The sequence below is a fragment of the Rutidosis leptorrhynchoides genome, chromosome 1 (assembly GCF_046630445.1).
Source record: "Rutidosis leptorrhynchoides isolate AG116_Rl617_1_P2 chromosome 1, CSIRO_AGI_Rlap_v1, whole genome shotgun sequence".
Taxonomy (NCBI): Eukaryota; Viridiplantae; Streptophyta; class Magnoliopsida; order Asterales; family Asteraceae; genus Rutidosis; species Rutidosis leptorrhynchoides.
Window position 1 is genome coordinate 444,016,406 of NC_092333.1, and position 8,973 is coordinate 444,025,378.

General features: G+C 27.7%; 1 non-coding gene across 1 annotated transcript; it reads left to right on the forward strand.

The window, feature by feature from the left end:
• Positions 1 to 500: 500 nt before the first annotated feature.
• LOC139886858 (small nucleolar RNA R71) lies at positions 501 to 607 on the forward strand. The gene has a single exon (XR_011772719.1). It is a non-coding gene; the product is annotated as a small nucleolar RNA R71 (small nucleolar RNA).
• Positions 608 to 8,973: the final 8,366 nt, after the last annotated feature.

The following is an 8,973-nucleotide window of genomic DNA, read 5'->3' on the forward strand; positions in this document are numbered from 1 at the left end:
TGCTAGGACCTTGTTGGTTGTTGTATGAAACATTTCGGTTATAATTCTGATTTTGATTGTAGTTTGGTCTTGGCGGTTGAAAATTATTTTGATAATTATTTCCAGGCCTTTGATTCATGTATGAAACATTCTCTCTTTGTTCCATTGTTTGTTCAATACTAAGACAATCTTTTGTCAAATGTGGTCCTCCACACTGCTCACAACTAATTCATATTGCGTGAATATCTTTAGTCATCTTTTCCATTCGTCTTTCGAAAGCATCTAACTTTGCGAAAATGGAATCAAAGTCATGGCTAGAATCGGCTTTAGCCACTTTAGATGATCTAACGATGTATTTTTCTTGATGCCACTCATGTGAGTAGGAAGCAGTGTTATCAATAATTTTGTAAGCTTCAGTTGGGGTTTTCTTCATAATGGAACCACCAGCTGCTATGTCGATGTCTTTTCGTGTAGTAATGTTGCATCCTTGGTAGAATATTTGTACTATTTGATAAGTGTCTAAACCATGTTGAGGACATCCTCTCAACAACTTTCCGAATCTTGTCCATGCTTCATATAAAGTTTCATTTGGCTTTTGCGTGAACGTAACAATTTCTCCTTGAAGTCTTAAGGCTTTAGATGCCGGAAAGAATTGTTTAAGAAATTTTTCAACTAGAACATCCCATGTATCAATCGCCCCTTCAGATAACGATTCTAACCAATCTTTGGCTTCTCCCTTTAAAGTCCAGGGAAATAACATGAGATAGATCAGTTCATCTTCAACTTCTCTGATCTTAAATAGAGTACAAATCCTATTAAAGGTTCGAAGATGTTCGTTTGGATCTTCTTTCGGCGCACCACTAAATTGGCATTGATTAGTTACCATGTGTAGGATTTGTCCTTTGATTTTGTAATCTGGCGTATTAATGTCTGGTTGAGTAATTGCGTGACCTTGGCCAGTGCGTTTAGCCCTCATTCGATCTTCCATAGTTAGAGGTTTCTGATTTTCTATGTTTGAATTTGTTGAATCTGAATCACTAGAGGATTCTAATTTAATGGGTTGTTCCTCGACAAACTCTGGATGAGTAATTTGTGGTTCAGGAGAAATGATTAGCGGTTCAGGATCTCTGAATTGTCCTTGAATATCCTCCGGGTTCTCAATTGTGAGGTCGGGTTCAAAAAATAGATTATCGGAAATTTCAATTGGAGTACTTGGTCGACTAGATGACGATTCTAAAGAAAAATCAACGGCGACAATATTGGCTAGATGTCTTGATCGAGTTACAGGAGGTGAACGTATAAAAGGTGATGAACGTTTTGCTCGGTGCATTCACTGAATATCCTATTAGTTATAAAGATAAAAATTATATAAGTTATCAAATTAATAGACTTTTCTGATTTTTCCCACGTTTCGAATAGCCAATAGATGCAGCAGGTAGCCAGGACCCTTTAAATCGGAAGCCCACAACTCGCCACTAACAAATCCAACTATTACCACGAACCAGAAAATTTTGGATGTCTATCAATTTAACCGCTTAAAATAATTTTTCGTCGAAATTTAAAGAAAATAAAAAGTCATGTCCTAAAAACTAGAGCGTCGAAATGAAAAAGAAAAGCGCGTCGAAAAATAAGAGGTCGAAAAATAAGCGTCGAAAAATAAAAGTCGAAAAATAAAAGGTCGAAAAATAATAATAATAAAGTAGAGCGTCAAAACTTAAAAGTCTAAAAACTAAATATTAAAAGTTGCGTCTAAAGGTATTAAAGCTTAAAAGAAATTCTATATCCAAAACGGCAATTACTTAATTAGGCACTAAAATCTATTTAAAAATAAAGCGATAAGCGACGTCGTAAAATTCTAAAGCGTCTAAATCTTATTCTAAAGAAAAAGTACTTAAGGGATTTTACGGCAAAGCCTAAAAATCTAAAAACATAAAATGGCTACGGCAAATGCTAGTCTTAAAACTAATTACGAACGATAAATATACAAATTACGATTAAACGAAATAAAAAGATACAAAATATAAAAATAAAACTTAAAGTTATAAAAATACAATTTTTATAAATATATTATTTTTATATTATTATTTTATAAAAGTATTAATTTTTATATAAGTAATAAAACTAATAAAACTTAATTATACAAAATTAAATAAACTAAAACTAATTAATATTAAACTAAAACCCTAATTATTATTAATTATAAATAATTATAACCCTAACTGCGTAATTAATGCGTACCAGGTTTCAGTCTGTCAAACTGCTCCACGAGTGCGGATCCTAGCTGCCCAAAAGTTTCGCGAGTGCGGAGGATGCAGGTTCAAATGAGCTGCAGGCTCAAATTACGCAGGTTCAGCGTTTTTTTTTTTTACTTTGATTTAATTTTCTAATTTTAAATTTTATAAAATATAACTTAAATAAAACTTATATTTTAACAATTACTTATTAGTTTTTGTAACTAAAAATAAAAACTTTTTAATTTTAAACACTTAAAAATATAGATATAAAAAAATATATATATATATTTTTTATGTTTTTATATTTTTGTTTTTTTTAAACTAATAACTTATATAAATATATTTTTACAAAATACCTTAAATTTTTTTATAGCGTTTCGCTTCATTGTTTGAGTGTTCCCCGGCAGCGGCGCCAAAAATACTTGATGTTATGCGAGGTGTATACGAAATAGTTATATTTTTATTGCGAAATACTATTAAATACGATACAATTTTACACAAGTTATTTATTTATTTATAGAGTGGATATACCTAAACCTTGCTACAACACTATAGGCAGTGTACCTAATCGTAAAGTAGTGTAGTTTTTAGTAAGTCCGGTTCGTTCCGCAGGGTGCTAGCTGAGTTTAACGCTATATTTTATTTTAAACTATATTTGTATAAATATATATATAAGTAGTATTATTATTATTATAAAAAGGGGTTTTTACCGTTTAATGACCAGTTTGTCGATTTTAAAACTTAAATCACAATTAAAACCTAATGCAAAATATTAAAAATAAATATAACTTAATTTAAAGCGTAAGTAAATGACAATAATTAAAGTGCGATAAATAAATGACGATAAATAAAATTGCGATAATTAAAAGTACGATGAGATATAAAATAAAGGAATTATGCTTATTTAAACTTCCGTAATCATGATGTTGACGTGTTGATTTTAATTTATTACCATAGGTTAATTGTCCTTTGTCCTGGATTATTCGATATGTCCATCTGGTTTTGTCCATAATAGTCCATCAATCATAATTATAATGTAATGCCCCGTCCTAATCCATCTGGATGAATACATTACATTTGGTTACATCGTGAGGTACTTGACCTCTATATGATATATTTTACAAACATTGCATTCGTTTTTAAAAGACAAACTTTCATTACATCGAAAGTTGACGGCATGCATACCATTTCATAATATATCCAACTATAATTGACTTAATAATAATCTTGATGAACTCGACTACTCGAATGCAACGTCTTTTGAAATATATCATGAATGACTCCAAGTAATATCTCTAATATGAGCAAATGCACAGCGGAAGACTTCTTTCATACCTGAGAATAACCATGCTTTCAAGTGTTAACCAAAAGGTTGGTGAGTTCATTAGTTTATCTTAATTAATCATTTTCATAATTTTAATAGACCATAAGATTTTAGTTTCCATAAATATCCGTACACTCGCAAGTGTATAAAAGTATTCTATAAGTTGTTGAGCGCTTCGGTAACCATACTTAACAATTAATGTGTCATATTCCCTTTATTATGAAATCTACCTACACTGTACCAAGTGTAGTAAAAACAAAGTACAATGCGACCGTTTACGATACTAGAGCGACTAGGCCGGTTGGGGTTGTCAAACCCGATAGATCTATCAATAGGATTCGTGCTTACATGCTCTTACAACATGTAAATATTAGTTACCAAGCTATTAGGGAAAAATATGCAAAGTGGTACAACTCAACGTAGAATATGTTTTTAGTACTTGTGTCCATTTCGTAAAACAGTTATAAAACGGCGCATGTATTCTCAACCCAAAAATATATATAAAAAGGGAGTAATGAAACTAACAATACTGTATTTTGTAGTAAAAATACATATGACGATATTGAACAATGCAGGGTTAGCCTCGGATTCACGAACCTATATCATTTGTGTATATATATATTAATACATACAATCGTAATCGAGCAGATTTATATATCACTAGTGATATAAATGTTATAGTAATAATTTATATGTTTATATATTAATATCATAGTATTTACATATTAAAATTTTTGGTTATATAATATTTATTATATCATTACATTAATAATTTTAATAACTAATATTTATATTTGAATTATCATAATACATTTATTAATATAAATGTAGTAAGTACCTTTTAAAATATTTTTAATACATAATTTATATCAATATGTTTAAATATTCAAAGTTTTTAATATGTTAATATTTTAAGTAAATACAAATTATATAGTTATATGAAAACGTAATATATTATATGATTAATAAATATTTATATACTTGTTAATATGTCATTTAAAAATATATGTGTATATATGTATATGTATATATATATATATATATATATATATATATATATATATATATATATATAGAAAACTATAATCAATATATATTGTATTTATTTCTAATATTTATATATAACAAGTTATATACTTATTTTCCATTAAAACCATGTTCATAGAGTTTACTTATTCGTATATGCATCGTTTTAAATACAATTTTTACATCATTACATATCTATACTTCTACGTATATCGTATTAGTATTTATTATACATATCGTGGTTATATCCATAGTGTTATCTTAATATATCATAACTTTAATCATACCTAATACAATCACCATCATATATTATCTTATACTTATTTTAGTAATCATGATAATTATAATAATAATAATAATATTTGGTGATATTACTTATTAATAACTAAAATGATAATAATAATAATCATATCCAAATTTTTAATATAATAATAACAATTTATAATAACAATAACAATGATAATAATAATAATAATAATAATAATAATAATAATAATAATAATAATAATAATAATAATAATAATAATAATAATAATAATAATAATAATAATAATAATAATTTAAAAAAAAAATAAAGACTATCTTCAAAGATCCATTTAAAAAAAAATTGCACCAAGCAGGGATCGAACCCAAGACCCCTCGAACACCCAATCAACAACTTAACCAGCTGAGTCAAATACTTTTTCTGATTTATGTTAGATTTTAATTTTATTTAATACGTTTTCTATTTCTCTTCACCTTCTTCCTTATCACAGAATCAAAGCAACCAGGGTTCAATCCTAACCTCCATCTAATAACAATATGATTTATAATTTGCAATTGAAATGTAAACTATCTGTTTTGATGATTTGATTTAATAAAAAAAATATAACTGAAACGAAAACAGTCTGAGGAACACGACTTAGAACTCAACCCTTGATTTTGAATTTGAAGACGTTTTAGACAATGGTTTCAACATGAAAAAGGTGCTAAATCTATCCTAGAAACTTTCTGAACCTTCAATTTATTCTTAAACATCCACTGGAACTCAAATTTTGCTATGAACAAATAGTTTGACTTTTTGAAATTTAAGTTTGACTTGAGAATTCGAACTCGTTAAGAAAAATTGGACTTTGTAACTTTGCAGATAGTTTAAACTAAAGATTTCTAACAAGACCACATTTATACATTTTGAAATTATTTTCGAAATCAAGCTTTTTAAATTCCAAGTTCAAGAACAGGGTAACCGTCGGCTGTTCTTCAATTTTTGAAATTAAATAGACTCAATTGATGCAGGTAAATACAATGTATAATATATATTTAATGCTAGAAGGTTGAATGAATTACATAATACAAGAATGGATCGTTTTATATAGCAATTGTGAGTTTGACAGAAATTAAATCACGTACAGCAAAATAAATAAAAAAAATTAAAAAGAGAGGGATTGTTAACAGATTTTGGATCCATTCTAGTGATTAGATTTCTGATTAGTACGAATTTGAGGACTGAGAATCAATTTGCAACAGAATGAAAATAATATGCAACAGAATACGATTTCCTGTGTTTGTATACGGTGTATATTTAATTATCTATGTTTGTATTTATATATAAATATATAACTGTATTTTTTATATATATGTAAGTATATAATTCTATTTTTTTCTATTTCTGTTAATATATATGTATATAATTTGTAAATCTTGTTAATTACATATATAAATATGTTAATATTACTAATATTACAATAATATTATTACTAATAATAATAAAATTATTGATAAAGGATCTAGTAATGATAATTGATAATATTAAAACTAACAATAATAAATTTAATTAATAATAATGATTATAATAATCTTATTAATGATACAAATAATAATACTAGCTATAATAATCTTAATATTACTAATGAAGATAATATTAATAATGATAGCAATATAAATATATCAAATTTCATTTTTATATAAAATATTATTAGTACTAATTTTTAGATTTTAACATTTATTTTAATGTAAGTAATTCAAATATATCAGTTATATTTTAACGTGTATGTAAATTTAATATGTAGAAATAATATCTTATTAACTATGTAACATTTAGTATTTATATTATATATCTTATAAAAACATTTATTAGAAATTAAACATTTATATATTTTATATATGTATATATTTTGTAATATAGTAATAATTATTAATAGAAATCATATATATACATATAGATTCATAATAATTTCATATACATGTTTATATTTATTCATTTTACTTGTACTTAATTATTCTGTTTTCCATTTTTAATTCTAATTAATTAATGTGTATTTTATTTATGAAAAGTATTATATATACTCTTATATTTATATTTATATATACATATTTATTTACAGACAATAGTTCGTGAATCGTCGAAACTAGTCAAAGATTAAATGAATTCATGTAAACTGTTCCAAAGTTTTCGAGACTCAATATTACAGACTTTGCTTATCATGTCGAAACAATATACAGATTAAGTTCAAATTTGGTCAAAAATTTCCGGGTCGTCACATTACCTACCCGTTAAAGAAATTTCGTCCCGAAATTTGATCGTGGTCGTCATAGCTAACATTAAAAATGTTTTCATGACGAATTTGAGCTGATAAATAAAGTTTTATTACTGTTGAGTAATAGGGATAAGATAATTCGACTATTCGAAGAGTACGAATGAAGCTATCACAAAAGAGTGTAATGAGTAAATGAAGGTTCGTCTTAACCGGTGACGTAGTCACGGTTGATTTCCGGGATTTAAGGGATTTAGAGGAAATCTTCGCAATCTAAAAGATTTGATTCTTCAACGAATAAAGAAATTAAGATCTCTATAATTAAATACGGTGATCTGCCTCGATTACTCTGTCTGATATTTCCATTATAAATAAAACTTTTTCCGTTCCATTATTTTCACCATTCCTATACTTTCTTTCTTAGTTCATACATCCTAAAAGATCGTGAAAATGCTTAATCCAGTTCTAATCCTTGATACTTTTTTTCTAATTATCATTTCTGTCATCCTTCTTTTCAATCTTCCACCAGAAAAATCTGTTTACTTCTACTATTACCTTGGGTGATACTATTCTTAATTATACCGTGTCTTTATATTGTTATTCGTATTAACATCCACGGTTTATAACCTCCGTGTTGTTATTGGGCTTTATATTTTCTCTTATATTTTGGAGCTCTTTGCCTTTTTATTCTCCTCTCGACCTCTATTAAAGCGAGTAATGGTCCAGAATTCGTAAGTATGGAGTTTCAAATGAACTTGACTAATGTTCTGAGAAAGAAATCGTAATAGCACGATCTTGATTGGTTAAATTACCAGGATTCAAGAGAAAAGATAGAACTATCAAGATTATATGTTCTTGATATGTTCAGAGATTAGGTAAAATGTAAGAGTCGTGTAACATGGAACATGATGACATTATAATCTGTGAATCATCACGTTCCATTAGAAACTCAGCATGACTTACTGTAATATAATCACGTTGATCGAGTGTCATTATATTATACTAACTCATGCATCAGTTCCCAACACTACTTCAAAAACATTCATAATTTAAATTCGAATTGTTCAGAATTTAGAAACTAAAGCAGTTTCCTTTCTGATGTAACACTGATAACGCAAGAAGATAAATGATTTCGGATAAGAATAGTTATGAAATTATCTTCAAAAATATCGAGGATATTGAACGATACGATGATATCTTAGAATTTCTAATATCGAATGATGTTAAAGAAGATTTGTCAGTAAAGGTTTAGAGTCAGGAGTAAAGTATTCGATAATGACTTCAGCAGATACTGAATCATTTAGATTCTTTGAAGGAAGGTTTAGTCTTTGCAATTTGTCCACAGCCACCTTCATAGTTTGCTCAATTCGTTTTTCAGAATCAAAACTTTTGAGATTTTTCAACACTCCATTCTTTATCGTCAAACTTTTGACTGTTAAGGCAGTCATCAGTTTTCACTGCTTCATCAGCTTTTTCAAAGTTCAGTGTATTGATTCGTAGGCTGGGTGCTTTTCAGAATGTTCAGAATGGAAGATCATAATTCTAAGAGATAAATGTTATACATATAACTGTTAATGTAGACATGCTGTGAGTTTCCAAAGTACTGATTGCTGATTTCCAGTATTTGGTATGGCAGTTCTCGTTACAAGATGCGGATGAGTATATAATAGGGTTTTGATAATATAATGATTTTTCGGGAAGTCAAAGATCAACGAAGTTTTTGGTAAATTTACTGCTAAAGTAGTGAGATATAAATGGTTTCCCGGTAACGATGACAAAAAGGGCAATCATATATATCAAGGTTATAATAAGACTAGTACGATTGAAAAGTTGAAGTTGACTTGTTGGAGCTGTGACAAAATTCGCTACCTTGAAAAGGGATTGCTAAGGGATTAGC